Below are 19,802 nucleotides of genomic sequence, written 5' to 3'. Positions count from 1 at the left end.
TCTACAGACTTATGCTTTTCCCCTTTGCTGTAAGAGACAGAGCTAGGATATGGTTAGACTCACAACCTAGAGAAAGCCTGAACTCTTGGAAAAAGATGGTTAATGCTTTCTTGGCCAATTTTTTTCCACATCAAAAGATGAGCAAGCTTAGAGTGGAAGTCCAGACCTTCAGACAGAAGGAAGGTAAATCCCTCTATGAAGCTTAGGAAAGATACAAGCAATTGATCAGAAGGTGTCCTTCTGACATGCTTTCAGAATGGAGCATCTTAGGTATATTCTATGATGGTCTATCTGAATTGTCCAAGATGTCATTGGACCACTCTGCTGGTGGATCTCTTCATCTGAAGAAAACACCTGCAGAAGCCCAGGAACTCATTAAAATGGTTGCAAATAACCAGTTCATGTATACTTCTAAAAGAAATCCTGTGAATAATGGGATGACTCAGAAGAAAGGAGTTCTTGAGATTGATACTCTGAATGCCATATTGGCTCAGAATAAAATATTGACTCAGCAAGTCAATATGATTTCTCAGAATCTGACTGGAATGCAAGCTGCATCTGGCAGTACTAAAGAAGCCTCCTCTGAAAGAGAAACTTATGACCCTGAGAATCCTACAATGGAAGAGGTGAATTACATGGGAGAATCCTATGGAAACACCTATAATCTTTCATGGGGAAATCATCCAAATTTCTCATGGAAGGATCAACAGAAGCCTCAACAAGTCTTCAATAATAATAATGGTGGGAGAAATAGGTTTGGCAATAGCAAGCCTTTTCCATCATCTTCTCAGCAACAGATAGAGGATTCTAAGCAGAGCCTCTCTGACTTAGCAACCATAGTCTCTGATCTATCTAAGACCACTATCAGTTTCATGAATGAAACAAGGTCCTCCATCAGAAATTTAGAGGCACAAGTGGGTCAGCTGAGTAAAAGAGTTACTGAAATCCCTCCTAGTACTCTCCCAAGCAATACAGAAGAGAATCCAAAGAGATAGTGCAAGGCCATTAATATATCCAAAGTGGCCGAACATATAGAGGAGGAAGAGGCAGTGATTTCCACTGAAAAAGGCCTCAATGGACGTCCACTGACCACTAAGGAGTTCCCTAATGAGGAACCAAAGGAATCTGAGGTTCATACAGAGACCATAGAGATTCCACTGAACTTAATGCTATAGTTCATGAGCTTTGATGAAGATTCTTCCTCTGAAGAGGGTGAAGATATTGTTGAAGAACAAGTTGCTCGGTATCTAAGAGCAATCATGAAGCTGAATGCCAAGTTATTAGGTAATGAGACTTGGGAGGATGAACCTCTATTTCTCCTCAATGAATTGAATGCCTTGGTTCAGCAGAAATTACCTCAGAAGAAACCGGATCCCGGAAGGTTTTTAATACCTTGTACCATAGGCACCATGACCTTTGAGAAGGCTCTGTGTGACCTGGGGTCAGGTATAAACCTTATGCCACTCTCTATAATGGAGAAACTAGGGATCTTTGAGGTATAAGCTACAAGAATCTCACTAGAGATGGTAGACAAATCAATGAAACAGGCTTATGGACTTGTAGAGGATGTTTTAGTAAAGGTTGAAGGCCTTTACATCCCTGCTGACTTCATAATCCTAGACACTGGGAAGGATGAGGATGAATCATTCATCCTTGGAAGACCCTTTCTAGCCACAACAAGGGCTGTGATTGATGTGGACAGAGGAGAGTTAGTCCTGCAATTGCATAAGGACTACCTTGTGTTTAAAGCTCAAGGATCTTCCCCTGTAACCATGGATAAGAAGCATGAAAAGCTTCTCTCAATACAGAGTCAAACAGAGCACCAATATTCAAACTCTAAGTTTGGTGTTAGGAGGCCACCATCATGCTCTGAGTGTCTATGAAGCTCTATAAGAGCTCACTATTAAGCTATTGACATTAAAGTAGCGCTTATTGGGAGGCAACCCAATCTTATTTATCTTTGTTAATTACATTTTCATTTTATTTTCCATTGTTATTTTATGTTTTTTTTAGGTTGATGATCATGTGGAGTCATAAAAACAGCTGCAGAATTAAAGCAGAATAAAAAATATCATCAAAACAGCACACCCTGGAGGACAAGATTACTGGCATTTAAATGCCAGTAAGGATAGCAGAATGGGCGTTTAACGCCCATGCAGGCAGCATTCTGGGCGTTAAACACCAGAATGGGCAGCATTCTGGGCGTTCAGAAAAACGCCCAGTAAATAAGGATTCCTAGCTTTTAACGCCAGCCAGGGTATCTAGTTGGGTGTTAAACGCCCAAAGAGGCAGTCAAGTGGGCGTTAAATGCCAGAATGGATAGCATTCTGGGCGTTTAACGCCAGGATGACACAAGGGGGTAATTTTGTTTTCAATTCGATTTTTCTCAATTTTTCATGTTTTAATTCATAATTTTTTGCATCAAACATATTTTAAATGTTCATCTTTCAATTTCTATTTTCAAAAATTAATAATCTTTCCAATTCTTTTTAATTCTTTTTCAATTCTTTTCAAATTCCTTCCAAAACGTTTTCAAAACTTACATATCTTTTCAAATTCTTTTCAACTCTTTTTAATTTTTCTTGTATACATTAATAAGTTTTCAAAATTAATTGCATCATTCTTCTTCTACTCCATTCTATCTTATTTTGCTCGAGAACGAGCAAAAATTTTAAGTTTGGTGTGGAAAAGCTCAGCTTTTTGCTTTCCAAATCCACTAATGGCACCTAAGGCCGAAGAAACCTCTAGGAAAAGGAAAGGGAAGGCAGTTGCTTCCAACTCTGAGTCATGGGAGATAAAGAGATTCATCTCAAAAGCCCACTCATAGACCTCAAAAAGAGCATGAGGAAGTCCCTCATCAAGAAATCCCTGAGATGCCTCAAGGGATGCATTTCCCTCCACACAACTATTGGAAGCAACTCAACACCTCTTTAGGAGAATTGAGTTCCAACATGGAGTAACTAAGAGTGGAGCACCAAGATCACTCCATCATCCTCTATGAAATCAGAGAGAACCAAAAGGCCATGAGAGAGGAGCAACAAAGGCAAGGAAGAGACATAGAGGAGCTCAAGAACTCCATTAGTTCTTCAAGAGGAAGAAGAAGCCACCATCACTAAGGTGGACCCGTTCTTTAATCTCCTTGTTTATTTTCTTTTCTATTTTCGGTTTTTATGCTTTATATTTTGACTATGTTTGTGTCTTCATTACATGATCATTAGTGTTTAGTGTATATGTCTTAAAGCTATGAATGTTCCATGAATCTTTCACCTTTCTTAAATGAAAAATGTTTTCTGAAAAAGAAAAAGAAGTACATGAATTTCGAATTCTATCTTGAAAATAGTTTAATTATTTTGATGTGGTGGAAATACTTTTTGTTTTCTGAATGAATGCTTGAACAGTGCATATTTTTGATAGTGAAGTTTATGAATGTTAAAATTGTTGGCTCTTGAAAGAATAATGAAAAAAGAGAAATGTTATTGATAATCTGAAAAATCATAAAATCGATTCTTGAAGCAAGAAAAAGCAGGGAAAAACACAAAGCTTGCAAAAAAAAGAAAAAGAAAGAGCAAGCAGAAAAAGCCAATAGCTCTTTAAACCAAAAAACAAGAGCAAAAAGCCAATAACCCTTTAAACTAAAAGGCAAGGGTAAAAAGGATCCAAGGCTTTGAGCATTAATGGATAGGAGGGCCCAAAGGAATAAAATCCTGGCCTAAGCGGCTAAATCAAGCTTGGGAATGAGTGGTTAAAGTCATGATCCAAAGCAAAAGAGTGTGCTTAAGAACTCTGGGCACCTCTAACTGGGGACTCTAGCAAAGCTGAGTCACAATCTGAAAAGGTTCACCCAGTTATGTGTCCGTGGCATTTATGTATCTGGTGGTAATACTGGAAAACAAAATGCTTAGGGTCACGGCCAAGACTCATAAAGTAGCTGTGTTCAAGAATAAAAAAGAACTTAACTAGGAAAATCAATAACACTCTGAATTCTGAGTTCCTATGGATGCCAATCATTCTGAACTTCAAAGGATAAAGTGAGATGCCAAACTTGTTCAGAAGCAAAAAGCTACTAGTCCCACTCATCTAATTGGAACTAAGCTTCATTGATATTTGAAATTTATTGTATTTTCTCTTCTTTTTATTCTATTTTGTTTTTAGTTGCTTGGGGACAAGCAACAATTTAAGTTTGGTGTTGTGAAGAGCGGATAATTTATACGCCTTTTGGCATTATTTTTAGGTAGTGTTTAGTATGTTTTAGTTATATTTTATTATATTTTTATTAGTTTTTATGCAAAAATCACATTTATGGACTTTACTATGAGTTTGTGTGTTTTTCTATAATTTCAGGTATTTTCTGGCTGAAATTGAGGGACCTGAGCAAAAATCTGATTCAGAGGCTGAGAAAGGACTGCAGAGCTGTTGGATTCTGATCCTCCTGCACTCGAAGTGGATTTTCTGGAGCTACAGAAGCCCAATTGGCGCGTTCTCAATTGCGTTGAAAAGTAGACATCTTGGGCTTTCCAGCAATATATAATAGTGCATACTTTTCTCGAGATTTGATGGCCCAAACTGGCGTTCAACGCCAGCTAGAGACCCTTTTCTGGCGTAAAACGCCGGAACTGGCACCAGAACTGGAGTTAAACGCCCAAACTGGCATCCAAACTGGCGTTTAACTCTAGAAAAGGCCTATGCTCAATGCTCAGCCCAAGCACACACCAAGTGGGCCCCGGAAGTGGATTTCTGCACTCTCTACACTTAGTTACTCATTTTTTGTAATCCTTAGTAACTAGTTTAGTATAAAACTAGTCTTTCCTATTGTATTCAAACCTTTTTGGCACTTTTATGTTACATTTGGGAGGCTGGCCATTCGGCCATGCCTAGATCTTTTTCTCTTATGTATTTTCTACGGTGGAGTTTCTACACCTCATAGATTAAGATGCGGAGTTCTACTGTTCTTCATGAATTAATGCAAGTACTATTGTTTCTCTTTCAATTCACGCTTACCTCTTCTCCAATATATACTCTCGTACTTAATTCAGTTAAGTCAAAATGAAGGGGTGACCCGTGACAATCACCCACTATCTTCGTTACTCGATTAGCCAAGATCTGCGTGCTTGACAACCACAAGCGGTCTACATGATGTTCAACGTAGTCATTGGACGACAGCTAGAGTATAATCTCTTGGGTCTCTGATCCATGGATTTGACTTGCCTCTCCTGACAACAGAGCATTCGAATTCGTGAGATTAGAACCTTCGTGGTAGAGGCTAGAACCAATTGGCAGCATTCCTGAGATCCAGAAAGTCTAAACCTTGTCTGTGGTATTCCGAGTAGGATCTAGGACGGGATGACTGTGACGAGCTTCAAACTCACAAATGTTGGGCGCAATGAAAGTGTGCAAAAGGATAGAGAGATCCTATTCTGACACAAGTGAGAACCGACAGATGATTAGTCGTGCGGTAGCTGTGCCTGGTATTTTTCATCCGAGACGAGAAATTCGACAGTTGATTAGCCGTACAGAAACTATACCTGGACCATTTTCACTGAGAGGATGGATGGTAGCCATTGACAACAGTGATCCACCAACATACAGCTTGCCATGGAAGGGAGCACGCATGATTGGATGAAGACAATAGGAAAGCAAAGGTTCAGAAGCAACAACGCATCTCCAAACGCTTATCTGAAATTTCCACCAATGAATTACATAAGTATCTTATTTTATTTTACATTTTATTTATCTTTTAAAAATCATAAAAACTCATAACCAATTGAATCCGCCTGACTAAGATTTACAAGATGACCATAGCTTGCTTCAAGCCACCAATCTTTGTGGGATCAACCCTTACTCGTGTAAGGTTTTATTACTTGGACGACTGATGAACGGATAATTTATACGCTTTTTGGCATTGTTTTTAGTATGTTTTTAGTATATTTTATTTAGTTTTATTATATTTTTATTAGTTTTTAAATAAAAATCACATTTCTGGACTTTACTATGAGTTTGTGTATTTTTCTGTGATTTTAGGTATTTCCTGGCTGAAATTGAGGGACCTGAGCAAAAATCTGATTCAGAGGCTGAAAAAGGACTGTAGATGCTGTTGGATTCTGACCTCCCAGTATTCGAAGTGGATTTTCTGGAGCTACAGAAGCCCAATTTGCGCGCTCTCAATTGCGTTGGAAAGTAGACATCCTAGGCTTTCCACAATATATAATAGTCCATACTTTGCCCGAGATTTGATGGCCCAAACCGGCGTTCAAAGTCAGCATAGAAATTCTGGCGTCAAAACGCCAGAACTGCCATAAAAGCTGGAGTTAAATGCCCAAACTGGCACAAAAGCTGGCGTTTAACTCCAAGAAAAGTCTCTACACGTGAAAGCTTCAATACTCAGCCCAAGCACACACCAAGTGGGCCCGGAAGAAGATTTCTGCATTAATTACTTATTTTTGTAACCCTAGGCTACTAGTTTCTATAAATAGGACCTTTTACTATTGTATTTTCATCATCGGATCTTTTGATCATCTTTGGATCATACTTTTGATCTCTTGATCATGTTTGGGAGGCAGGCCATTCGATCATGCCTAGACCTTTTGTTCTTATGTATTTTCAACGGTAGAGTTTCTACACACCATAGATTAAGGTGTGGAGCTCTGCTATTCTTCATGAATTAATGCAAAGTACTACTGTTTTTCTATTCAATTCACGCCTACTTCTTCTCTAAGATATACACTCATTCTTCAACTTGATGAATGTGATGATCCGTGACATTCATCATCATTCTCACCTATGAACACGTGCCTGACAACCACCTCTGTTCTACTTGCAATATCCTGAATGTGTATCTCTTGGGTTTCTAATCTAAGATTAGAACCTTCGTGGTATAGGCTAGAATTATTGGTGGCCATTCCTGAGGTCTGGAAAGTCTAAACCTTGTCTGTGGTATTCTAAGTAGGATCTGGGAAGGGATGACTGTGACGAGCTTCAAACTCGCGAGTGTTGGGCGTGTGACAGACGCAAAAGGATCAATGGATCCTATTCCAACATGATCGAGAACCGACAGATGATTAGCCATGCGGTGACAGCGCATTTGGAATATTTTCACTAAGATGACAGGAAGTAGCCATTGACAATGGTAATGCCCAACATAAAGCTTGCCATGGAAAGGAGTATGAATGATTGGATGAAGGCAATAGGAAAGCAGAACTTTAGGAGGAACAAAGCATCTCCATACGCTTATCTGAAGCTCTCACCAATGAATTACATAAGTATCTCTATCCTATTTTATGTTTTATTCATATTTTAATTATCAATTCTCTATAACCATTTGAATCCACCTGACTGAGATTTTCAAGATGATCACAGCTTGCTTCAAGCCGACAATCTCCGTGGGATCGACCCTTACTCACGTAAGGTTTATTACTTGGACGACCCAGTGCACTTGCTGGTTAGTTGTGCGGAGTTGTGATAAAGAGTTGAGATTAAAATTGTGCGTACCAAGTTGTTGGCGCCATTGATGATCACAATTTCGTGCACCAATTTTTTGGCGCCATTTCCGGGGATTGTTCGAGTTTGGACAACTGACGGTTCATCTTGTTGCTTAGATCAGGTAATTTTACTTTATGCTTTAAACTTTTTACTTTTTATTTTCGAATTTTTTTTAAAATACAAAAATATTTCTATTCTGTTCTTCAGAGTTTTTAAGAATGAATTCTAGAGTTTCATGATGATTTGTTGAAGTTTGGCTGGCTGTGAAGCCATGTCTAATCTTTTGGACCGAGGTTTCAACTTATCATCACAAGATCTTGTTGATTTCTATCAATCTTGCTATTGAAAGTAATGATCTGCTAAAGCTTGGCTGGCCATTGGCCATGTCTAGTGTTTTGGACCGAAGCTTTCACTGAAAGCTTGGCTGGCTAGTAAGCCATGTCTAATTCCTGGACCGGAGTTTTAGACGAACATTGCAATGATTCCTGGAATTCTCATTAAAAATTTTGAATCCCTTTATTTTCCTTTCCATATAATTTTCGAAAAATCACAAAACAAATTTTATAAAATCATAAAAATAAAAAATATTTTATGTTTCTTGTTTGAGTCTAGGGTCTAATTTTAAGTTTGGTGTCAATTGCATGTCCTTATTCTTCTTGCATTTTCAAATATATGCATTATGTTCTTCATTGATCTTCAAGTTATTCTTGATGATTTTCTTGCTATGATCTTTAAATTCTCTTGTTTTGTGTCTTTTGTTGTTTCTCATATGCATTTTCAAATTGTTATAGTCCTTAGTATACAAACTTCTAAGTTTGGTGTCTTGCATGCATTGTTTATTTGATCTTAGTTGCATTCTTTTTATTATTGTTTCTCATCATTAAAAATTCAAAAATTTTTCAAAATTGTGTCTTTTCAAGTCAATAACACAGAGAATTGAAGATTCAGAACATTCAGCAGAGGAATCACACAGAAAAAGCTGGCCGTTCAAAACGCCCAGAGAAGAAGGAAAACTGGCGTTTAAACGCCAGCCAGGGTACTTAGCTGGGTGTTAAACGCCCAAAAAGGTAGCATTTTGGGCGTTAAACGCCAGAAAGGATGCCATTCTGGGCGTTTAACGCCAGGAGAATACTAGAGGGAAGATTCTGTTTTTAATTCAAATTTTTTTCAAAATCAAATCTTTTTCAAATCATATCTTTTCAATCATATTTTTTCAAAATCAATTTCTTTTCAATTTTTTTTATTTATTACTATTTTCGAAAATCCTTGCTACAATTAGTGATTTAATTCAAAATTTTCAAGTTGTTACTTGCCTATTAAGAAAGGATCAAAAGTTTTAATTCTAGAATCATATCTTTTAATTTCTTGTTAGTCAAGTAATCAACTTTAATTTTAAAAATTTTTCTTTTAAATTTGATTCTCAATCATATCTTTTCAGTCACATCTTTTTTAAAATTAAGTTTCAATCATATCTTTTTGATTTCCAATTTCAAAATCTTTTCCAAAAATTACTTAATTTCTTTCCCAATCTTAGTTTTCGAAAATCATTTACCAAATTTTCAAAATTTCTTTGAATTATTTCAAAATCTTTTACTTTAATTTTGAAAATTCTTCCCCTCTTCTCACATCCTTCTATTTAAGGACTAACACTCCTCCACTATCAACAATTCGAACTCTATCCCTCTTGATAAGTTCGAATTCTTCTCTTTCTACCTCCTCCTTCTATTCTTTTTTTCCTCTGACACCTAAAGGAATCTCTATACTGTGACATAGAGGATTCCATAGTTTCTTCTTCTCTCTTTCATATGAGTAGGAGTAAGGACAAAGACATTCTTGTTGAGGCTGATCCTGAACCTGAAAGGACCTTGAAGAGAAAGCTGAGAGAAGCTAAAGTACAACTCTCTGTAGAGGACCTAACAGAGCTTTTCAAACAAGAAGAAGCCATGGCAGCCAAAAACAACAACAATGCCAATAATGCAAGAAAGGTGCTTGGTGACTTTACTGCACCTACTCCTGACTTCTATGGGAGAAGCATCTCAATCCCTGCCATTGGAGCAAACAACTTTGAGCTTGAACCTCAATTAGTTTCTCCAATGCAACAGAATTGCAAGTTTCATGGACTTCCATTGGAAGATCCTCATCAGTTCTTAGCTGAATTCTTGCAAATATGTGACACTGTCAAGACCAATGGGGTTGATCTCGAGGTCTACAAGCTTAAGCTTTTTTCCTTTGTTGTAAAAGACAAAGCTAGAACATGGTTGGATTCACAACCTAAAGAAAGCCTGAACTCTTGGGAAAAGCTAGTCAATGCCTTCTTGGCAAAGTTTTTTCCACATCAAAAATTGAGCATCCTTAGAGTGGAAGTCCAAACCTTCAGACAGAAGGAAGGTGAATCCCTCTATGAAGCTTGGGAAAGATACAAGCAATTGATCAGAAGGTGTCCTTCTGACATGCTTTCAGAATGGAGCATAATAGGTATCTTCTATGATGGTCTGTCTGAACTGTCCAAGATGTCATTGGACAGCTCTGCTGAAGGATCTCTTCATCTGAAGAAGACGCCTGTAGAAGCTCATGAACTCATTGAAATGGTTGCAAATAACCAATTCATGTAGACCTCTGAAAGGAATCCTGTGAATAATGGGACAAGTCAGAAGAAAGGAGTTCTTGAGATTGATACTCTGAAAGCCATATTGGCTTAGAACAAAATATTGACTCAACAAGTCAATATGATTTCTCAAAGTCTGTCTGGAATGCAAGCAGCAACAGGCAGTACCAAAGAAGCTTCATCTGAAGAAGAAGCTTATGATCCTGAGAACCCAGCAATGGAAGAGGTGAATTACATGGGAGAACCCTATGGAAACACCTATAATCCTTCATGGAGAAATCATCCAAACCTCTCATGGAAGGATCAACAGAGGCCTCAACAAGGCTTCAACAACAATAATGGTGAAAAAATAGGTTTAGCAATAGCAAGCCCTTTCCATCATCTTCTCAGCAACAGACAGAGAATTCTAAGCAGAGCCACTCTGACTTAGCAACTGTAGTCTCTGATCTAATCAAAACCACTCAAAGTTTCATGACTGAAACAAGGTCCTCCATTAGAAATTTGGAGGCACAAGTGGGTCAGCTGAGTAAGAAGGTTACTGAACTCCCTCCTAGTACTCTTCTAAGCAATACAGAAGAGAATCCAAAAGGAGAGTGCAAGGCCATCAATATACCCCACACGGCCGAACCTAGAGAGGAGGAAGAGGTAGTGATCCCCTTTGAGGAAGACCTCAATGGACGTCCACTGGCCTCCAAGGAGTTCCCTAATGAGGAACCATGGGAATCTGAGGCTCATACAGAGACCATAGAGATTCCATTGAATTTACTTTTGCCATTCATGAGCTCTGATGAGTATTCTTCCTCTGAAGAGGATAAAGATGTTACTGAAGAACAAGTTGCTAAGTACCTTGGAGCAATCATGAAGTTAAATGCCAAGTTATTTGGTAATGAGACTTGGGAGGATGAACCCCCCTTGCTCACCAAAGAACTGGATAACTTGACTAGGCAGAAATTACCTCTAAAGAGATAAGATCCTGGAAAGTTCTCAATACCTTGTACCATAGGCACCATAACCTTTGAGAAGGTTCTGTGTGACCTAGGATCAACCATAAACCTCATGCCTCTCTCTGTAATGGAGAAGCTAGGGATCATTGAGGTACAAGCTGTAAGAATCTCACTAGAGATGGCAGACAATTCAAGAAAACAGGCTTATGGACTTGTAGAGGATGTCTTGGTAAAGGTTGAAGACCACTACATTCCTGCTGATTTCATAATCCTAGACACTGGAAAGTGTATGGATGAATCCATCATCCTTGGCAGACCCTTCCTAGCCACAGCAAAAGCTGTGATTGATGTTGACAGAGGAGAATTGGTCCTTCAAGTGAATGAGGACTCCCTTGTGTTTAAAGCTCAAGGATCTCCCTCTGTAACCATGGAGAGGAAGCATGAAAAGCTTCTCTCAATGCAGAGTCAAACAAAATTCCCACATTCAAACTCTAAGTTTGGTGTTGGGAGGCCACAACCAAACACTAAGTTTGGTGTTAAGAGGCCATCATCATTCTCTGAGTATCTGTGAGGCTCCATGAGAGCCCACTGTCAAGCTACTGACATTAAAGAAGCACTTGTTGGGAGGCAACCCAATACTTATCTATGTTATATTTCTATTGTTATTTTATGTTTCTGTAGGTTGATGATCATAGGAAGTCACAAAAATAATTGAAAAAGCAAAAACAAACTGAAAAACAGAATGAAAAATAGCACACCCTGGAGGAGAAGGCTACTGGCGTTTAAACGCCAGTAAGGGCAGCAGAATGGGAGTTAAACGCCCAGTCTGGCACCATTCTGGGCATTTAACGCCAGAAATGGGCACCAGACTGGCGTTTAATGCCAGAAAAGGGCTAGAAGCTGGCGTTAAACGCCAGAAATGGGTAGCAACCTGGCGTTTAACGCCAGGATTGGCAGCAGAGGGCGTTTTACATGCCTAATTGGTGCAGGGATGAGAATTCCTTAACACCTCAGGATCTATGGACCCCACAGGATCCCCACCAACCTCAACTCACTCTCTCTCTTCTTCACACCTTTTCATAATACTCTTCCCCAAATACCCTTCACCAATCAACTCAATACCTCTTCCCCAAAAACCCCTCACCTATCAAATCCTACCCTCTTCTCCATAAACCCTTCACCAATCCACATCCACTCATCATAAACACCACCTACCTCACCATTCAAATTCAAAACACTTTCCCTCCTAAACCACCCATACATGGCCGAACCCAAACCCTCCCTCCACTCCTATATAAACCCATCTTCACTCCTTCATTTTCACACATCTTCAACACTACTTCATCCCCTTGGCCGAAACACTACCCCCTCCATCTTCTCTTCTTCCTCTACTCTCTTCTTTCTTCTTTTGCTCAAGGACGAGCAAACCTTCTAAGTTTGGTATGGTAAAAGTGTTGCTTTTTGATTTTCCATAACCATTTATGGCACCTAAGGCCGGAGAAACCTCTAGAAAGAGAAAAGGGAAGGCAAAAGCTTCCACCTCCGAGTCATGGGAGATGGAGAGATTCATCTCAAGGGTGTATCAAGAGCACTTCTATGAAGTTGTGGCCAAGAAAAAGGTGATCCCCGAGGTCCCTTTCAAGCTCAAAAAGGGTGAATATCCGGAGATCCAACATGAGATTCGAAGAAGAGGTTAGAAAGTTCTCACCAGCCCCATTCAACAAGTTGGAATCTTAATGGTTCAAGAGTTCTATGCCAATGCATGGATCACAAAGAACCATGATCAATGTGTGAACCCGGACCCTAAGAATTGGCTTACAATGGTTCGGGGGAAATACTTAGATTTCAGTCCGAAAAATGTAAGGTTGGCATTCAACTTGCCAATGATGCAAGGAGATGCACACCCCTACACTAGAAGGGTCAACTTTGATCAAAAGTTGGACCAAGTCCTCAAAGACATTTGTGAAGAGGGCGCTCAATGGAAGAGAGATTCAAGAGGGAAGCTGGTTCAACTAAGAAGACATGACCTCAAACCCGTGGCTAGGGGATGGTTGGAGTTCATCTAACGCTCAATCATTCCCACTAGCAACCGGTCTGAAGTTACTATAGACCGGGCCATCATGATCCATAGCATCATGATTGAAGAGGAAGTAGAAGTTCATGAGGTTATATCCCTAGAACTCTACAAGGTGGTGGACAAGTCCTCTACTTTGTCAAGGTTAGCCTTCCCTCATCTTATTTGTCACCTTTGCAATTCAGCTGGAATTAACATAGAGGAAGACATCCTCATTGATGAGGACACGCCCATCACTAAAAAAAGGATGGAGCAAACAAGAGATCCTACTCATGGACAAGAGAATGAGGAAATTCCTCATCATGAAATCCCTGAGATACCTCAAGGGATGCATTTTCCTCCACAAAACTATTGGGAGCAAATCAACACCTCCCTAGGAGAATTAAGCTCCAATATGGGACAACTAAGGGTGGAGCACCAAGAGCATTCCATCCTCCTCCATGAAATTAGAGAAGACCAAAGAGTTATGAGAGAGGAGCAACAAAGGCAAGGAAGAGATATTGAGGAGCTCAAACACTCCATAAGATCTTCAAGAGGAAGAACAAGCCACCATTACTAAGGTGGACCCGTTCTTTAATTTTCTTGTTCTTTATTTTCTGTTTTTCGAACTTTTATGCTTTATGTTTATTTATGTTTGTGTCTTATTACATGATCACTAGTGTCTTAGTGTCTATGCCTTAAAACTATGAAAATGAATCCATCGCCTTTCTTAAATGAAAAATGTTTTTAATTGAAAAATAAAAAGAAGTGCATGAATTTCAAATTTTAAAAAAGTTTAATTATTTTGATGTGGTGGCAATACTTTTATTTTCTGAATGAATGCTTGAACAATGCATATTTTTGATATTGTTGATTCATGAATGTTAAAACTGTTGGCTCTTGAAAGAATGATGGAAAAGGAGAAATGTTATTTGATAATATGAAAAATCATAAAATTGATTCTTGAAGCAAGAAAAAGCAGTGAAAAGCTTGCAAAAAAATAAAATAAAATAATTTGGCGAAAAAAAAAGAAAAAGCAAGCAGAAAAAGCCAATAGCCCTTTAAACCAAAAGGCAAGGGTAAAATAAAGGATCCAAGGATTTGAGCATCAGTGGATAGGAGGGCCTACAGGAATAAAATCCTGGCCTAAGCGGCTAAACCAAGCTGTCCCTAACCATGTGCTTGTGGCGTGAAGGTGTCAAGTGAAAACTTGAGACTGAGCGGTTAAAGTCGTGGTCCAAAAGCAAAAAGAGTGTGCTTAAGAGCTCTGGACACCTCTAATTGGGGACTCTAGCAAAGCTGAGTCACAATCTGAAAAGGTTCACCCAGTTATGTGTCTGTGACCTTTATGTATCCGGTGGTAATACTGGAAAACAAAGTGCTTAGGGTCACGGCCAAGACTCATAAAGTAGCTGTGTTCAAGAATCAACATACTGTACTAGGAGAATTAATAACACTATTTGAATTTTGAGTTCCTATAGATGCCAATCATTCTGAACTTCGAAGGATAAAGTGAGATGCTAAAACTATTCAGAAGCAAAAAGCTAAAAGCCCCGCTCATCTAATTAAGACTGATCTTCATAGATGTTTTTGGAATTCATTGTATATTCTATTCTTTTTATCCTATCTGATTTTCAGTTGCTTGGTTACAAGCAACAATTTAAGTTTGGTGTTGTGATGAGCAGATAATTTATACGCTTTTTGGCATTATTTTTAGTATATTTTTAGTATATTTTAATTAGTTTTATTATATTTTTATTATTTTTTAAATAAAAAACACATTTCTAGACTTTACTATGAGTTTGTGTATTTTTCTGTGATTTCAGGTATTTTCTAACTGAAATTGAGGGACCTGAGCAAAAATCTGATTCAGAGGCTGAAAAAAGACTGTAGATGCTGTTGGATTCTGACCTCCCTGTATTCGAAATAGATTTTCTGGAGCTACAGAAGCCCAATCAGCGCGCTCTCAATTGCTTTGGAAAGTAGACATCCTGGGCTTTCCAGCAATATATAATAGTCCATACTTTGCCCGAGATTTGATGGCTCAAACTGGCGTTCAAAGTCAGCATAGAAATTCTAGCCCAAACGCCCAAACTGGCATAAAAGCTGGAGTTAAACGCCCAAACTGGCACAAAAGCTGGCGTTTAACTCCAAGAAAAGTCTTTACACGTGAAAGCTTCAATACTCAGCCCAAGCACGCACCAAGTGGGCCCCGAAGAAGATTTCTGTATTAATTACTTATTTCTGTAACCCTAGGCTACTAGTTTCTATAAATAGGACATTTTACTATTGTATTTTCATCATCGGATCTTTTAATCATCTTTGGATCATACTTTTGATCTCTTGATCACGTTTGGGAGTCTGGCCATTCGGCCATGCCTAGACCTTTTGTTCTTATGTATTTTCAATGGTAGAGTTTCTACACACCATAGATTAAGGTGTGGAGCTCTGCTGTTCTTCATGAATTAATGAAAAGTACTACTATTTTTCTATTCAATTCACGCCTACTTCTTCTCTAAGATATACACTCGTTCTTCAACTTGATGAATGTGATGATCCGTGACACTCATCATCATTTTCACCTATGAACACGTGCCTGACAATCACCTATGTTCTACTTGCAATAGCTTGAATGTGTATCTCTTGGGTTTCTAATCTAAGATTAGAACCTTCGTGGTATAGGCTAGAATTATTGGCGGCCATTCCTGAGGTCCAGAAAGTCTAAACCTTGCCTGTGGTATTCCGAGTAGGATCTGGGAAGGGATGACTGTGACGAGCTTCAAACTCGCGAGTGTTGGGCGTGTGACAGACGCAAAAGGATCAATGGATCCTATTCCAACATGATCGAGAACCGACAGATGATTAGCCTGCGGTGACAGCGCATTTGGAACATTTTTACTGAGAGGACGGGAAGTAGCCATTGACAATAGTGATGCCCACATAAAGCTTGCCATGGAAAGGAGTATGAATGATTGGATGAAGGCAATAGGAAAGCAGAAGTTTAGGAGGAACAAAGCATCTCCATACGCTTATCTGAAATTCTCACCAATGAATTACATAAGTATCTCTATCCTATTTTATGTTTTATTCATATTTTAATTATCAATTCTCTATAACCATTTGAATCCGCCTGACTGAGATTTACAAGATGACCATAGCTTGCTTCAAGCCGACAGTCTCTGTGGGATCAACCCTTACTCACGTAAGGTTTATTACTTGGACGACCCAGTGCACTTGCTGGTTAGTTGTGCGGAGTTGTGATAAAGAGTTGAGATTACAATTGTGCGTACCAAGTTGTTGGCGCCATTGATGATCACAATTTCGTGCACCAACGGCCTAGTGCACTTGCTGGTTAGTTGTACCAGAGTTGTGAAAAGTGTGATCACAATTCCGTGCACCACTAGCCAAGGGTTTTGTATGTCCCTTGCTCCCCTTCATCAATTTCCCAGCGTGTTTCATTATGAAACAAGGGAAGAAGAGCTGAAGCTCTTATTAATTGTAGGCTTGGGTTGGGCCTTGAGCCTATTTTGGACCCAATTCTGCTCGTTCGGCTCAATCCTGGGCTAAATTCTTTAAATTTGGTGTCAAAATTCTTATTTTAATTAGCTCTATCTCATTAAATTATAATTAAATTTTCCTAATTTTTTTATTAATAATTAATTTATTAGCTAATTATTTACTAATTGTGCAGGTTTTACATCCTTACCCCCTAACAGAAATTTTCGTCCTCGAAAATTCTCTCTCAAATCTTCATATACGCTCCCTCATATTTAACCGACCTCTTACCATTTATTTTGCCATCAAAATCAAATTAAATCTTAAATTCTTCCCGCCATCTCGAACACTAAACAATTTCTCAATCTCGTCGTCTGAGTTAATCCATTATAACCTAAACCACACATTCACACTTTCCATTCCTCGATCCTATGCCAATCCTCAAATTATTCTCATATCCCATGGCTTCTTCCTCACGTTCCTATAGTTCTAGAGTCACCAAAATCACGGCGCTTTCACAACATCACTCTGATTATAAACCACTAAGAACTTAATCATTCACTCGCTTCCACCAAACTTCTTTTTGTATCCTTTTACCTTTCTGACTAACGCCATTGCTTTTACTCTAGCTGCACAAGTTCTGAGTCCTTGGTTTTCTCTACTATGAGGTTCATTACCGTCTCTGTCACCATTTCTAGTTTATTCGCTCCATTTCTTCAGCAGAAGCTTGCACAGTAGCAGCTAGAGAATCAACCGTATTATCTCACTCGCGTTCACGAGACGCCATTTGAGTCTTGTCCACACCAAACAATTGATATTAAGGTGATTAGTCTTAGTATCTAAAGTCTAGTGCTTCGAATCTCTAAAAGTAATGCTCATGAACATTTATGCTATATATGTCAAGCAGATAACCTAAATAGCATGTACACACAAACAGAGTATACTCAAAAACATAGTCAATCCATCTCTCAAACTCTACAGGAACGAACTGCTCTAATACCATAATGTAACACCCTACCACCCAGAGTCTTATGCTTAAGTCATAAAACTGAGGTGTCAAGGTATTACGACCTCTAAAAGTAAAGTTCATATATATAATATAGTTGAAATGGAGGTTTATCTAGGAGCCTTGAAGAAAAGTTATTGGACGAAATACAACCAGCACACCATAATACTCACGATCGGAAAAAGTAGAAAGGTAGATAAGATTGAACGGGAAAGATAATATATATATAAGATCAAACTTCCAAAAATGCAATTAACAAGCTCTAGGCTCTGCCTGTGAAGCAAAGACCGACCAGAGTATACATATACATATATATACAAGATAAAACCCAAAAGGCCCAAAAGACAGTTTACAGAACCTGTTTCTCCAAATCAGCTTCTAAGAGTAATAAAGCATATTATACATATACAATGGAGATATAAGAGTATCTATATATACATCAGAACCAAAATAAAATCCCAAACACAAAGATCTTAGCTTTTAGAAGCTCCTGGTATGCCTCAGCGAGGTGTCTCATGTCCTGCATCTGAAAACCATAAAATATGTATGGAATGAGAACCGAAGGTTCTCAGCATGGTAACGGTGCCCACATAACTAACATATAGGGTCGGGAAAGCCGAAGACAATCTTAGAACTTTGACACTTAGATTTAAACTTAAAACTAACATTGAAAACCATAAACAGGGTGAGGTATCTAAGGATTCTAGATTCTATCTCAATTTCTAACTTAACCCCTAAGTTCATCGCCTTTCCTCCAATCCTCCAAATCACCAGTGCACAGACAAACTATGCATACAAAGAAAACACAAGTAGTTTATAGTTACAGCAAATAGAACATATAGTAGTTAAGCATGAATATCAATTATGCAAACCCAAGAATGCAAAACCAAACAAGTCACTCAAATGCATATGATGCATGCCTTCCCTACTTGCCGTGAGCTCACGTGGTAGTTACTTTGCCAGAACACGGCACATCCAGTAGATAACCCGGATATCGTCCTCTTGAAAACAGGTGGGTGGTATACCTCCATGAACTCCACCTGGGGGGTGGTACACCACCACAAACCCCACCATTGCGAGCAGTACACCACTACAAACCGTGCAAGATCTTCAATTGGAAAACAACACACACGTGAGGGGAAAACCACCACGAACCACACAAAACATTCTCTTTTAAAAAAATATGGGCGGTAAACCACTACAAACTCCACATACATCTCGACACAGGGCAAGCGGTAAACCAACACGAACCTTGCCAGGTCAAAACTCAAGAAAAGTCAATTTCATTTTCAAATTCATTATAAATCATTCACACCTCCATTCCCAATCATATCTCATTAATCACAAATCTTAACATCAATACCATCTTCTCCATACTATATTCATTATTTTCCAACAAAATCATTAGTCGTTATAACTCCCCCCAAACCTCTACCCTTTACTCTATTGGCTCTAAATTCATGACGGTAAATACCCCTATTCATACTTCACTACTCAAAAATTCACCTATCAGGCTTTATACAAGTGTTAAAAAGGTTTTAAAAGCTAGAGGAATGCATTTAGATATAAAAATCAATGTTTTAAAAAAACAAGGGCTCGCATACGCGACCCCTTGCCCGCGTACGCAAGAAGTGCAACCCGTAACGAATACTCGCATCGCGCGTCATACTTCGCGTACACGCCCCTGGAAAATTCGACCTCTTGCGTACTCGTACACCTGCTCACATACGCGAGACACCAAACCCAAAGAGGATGGCCACGTCGCGTGTGAGGATCGCGTACGCGAGTTATGCAGGGTGGCCAAAATGTTCAAATATTGCAGAATTTCAATTTTACACACCGAACTTTCAATGTGCATAATTTTTTCGTTTTAAAATATTTTTCATCCGTTCTTTGAACAATGTAAACCTCTCAGACGAAATTTTCATTCTAGATAAGTTTGAAAAAAATCGGAGGTTTGGAGACCGAGTTATGCTCTGTCAAAGTTGGTCAATAATCAAAGATGTCATTAAATTTACAAACCTCAACTTTCAAAACATTTAAATTCCAACCCCTATTAAAACTTACCAAATGTGCCTCCAACCAAGTTCAACCCTTCATCAATACCTTTCATCTTCTTCGTACATACCATTTCAACACAATAATCCATATCCAAAGCAACATTACACAAAATCATCAACAACATGCATATACACTCATCAATCTCCATAAAATTTACATTAT

The 19,802-nt window shown here is 38.7% G+C and overlaps 1 non-coding gene across 1 annotated transcript; it reads right to left on the bottom strand.

The window, feature by feature from the left end:
* Nucleotides 1-9,824: 9,824 nt before the first annotated feature.
* On the bottom strand, nucleotides 9,825-9,931 carry LOC148568283 (small nucleolar RNA R71). Its single transcript, XR_015882711.1, has one exon. It is a non-coding gene; the product is annotated as a small nucleolar RNA R71 (small nucleolar RNA).
* Nucleotides 9,932-19,802: the final 9,871 nt, after the last annotated feature.

This window comes from Arachis ipaensis, chromosome B4 (genome assembly GCF_059453495.1).
Source record: "Arachis ipaensis isolate K30076 ecotype BB chromosome B4, ASM5945349v1, whole genome shotgun sequence".
Lineage (NCBI taxonomy): Eukaryota > Viridiplantae > Streptophyta > Magnoliopsida > Fabales > Fabaceae > Arachis > Arachis ipaensis.
The sequence above is the reverse complement of the archived record's forward strand: the minus strand, read 5'-3'. Positions and strand labels throughout refer to the sequence as shown.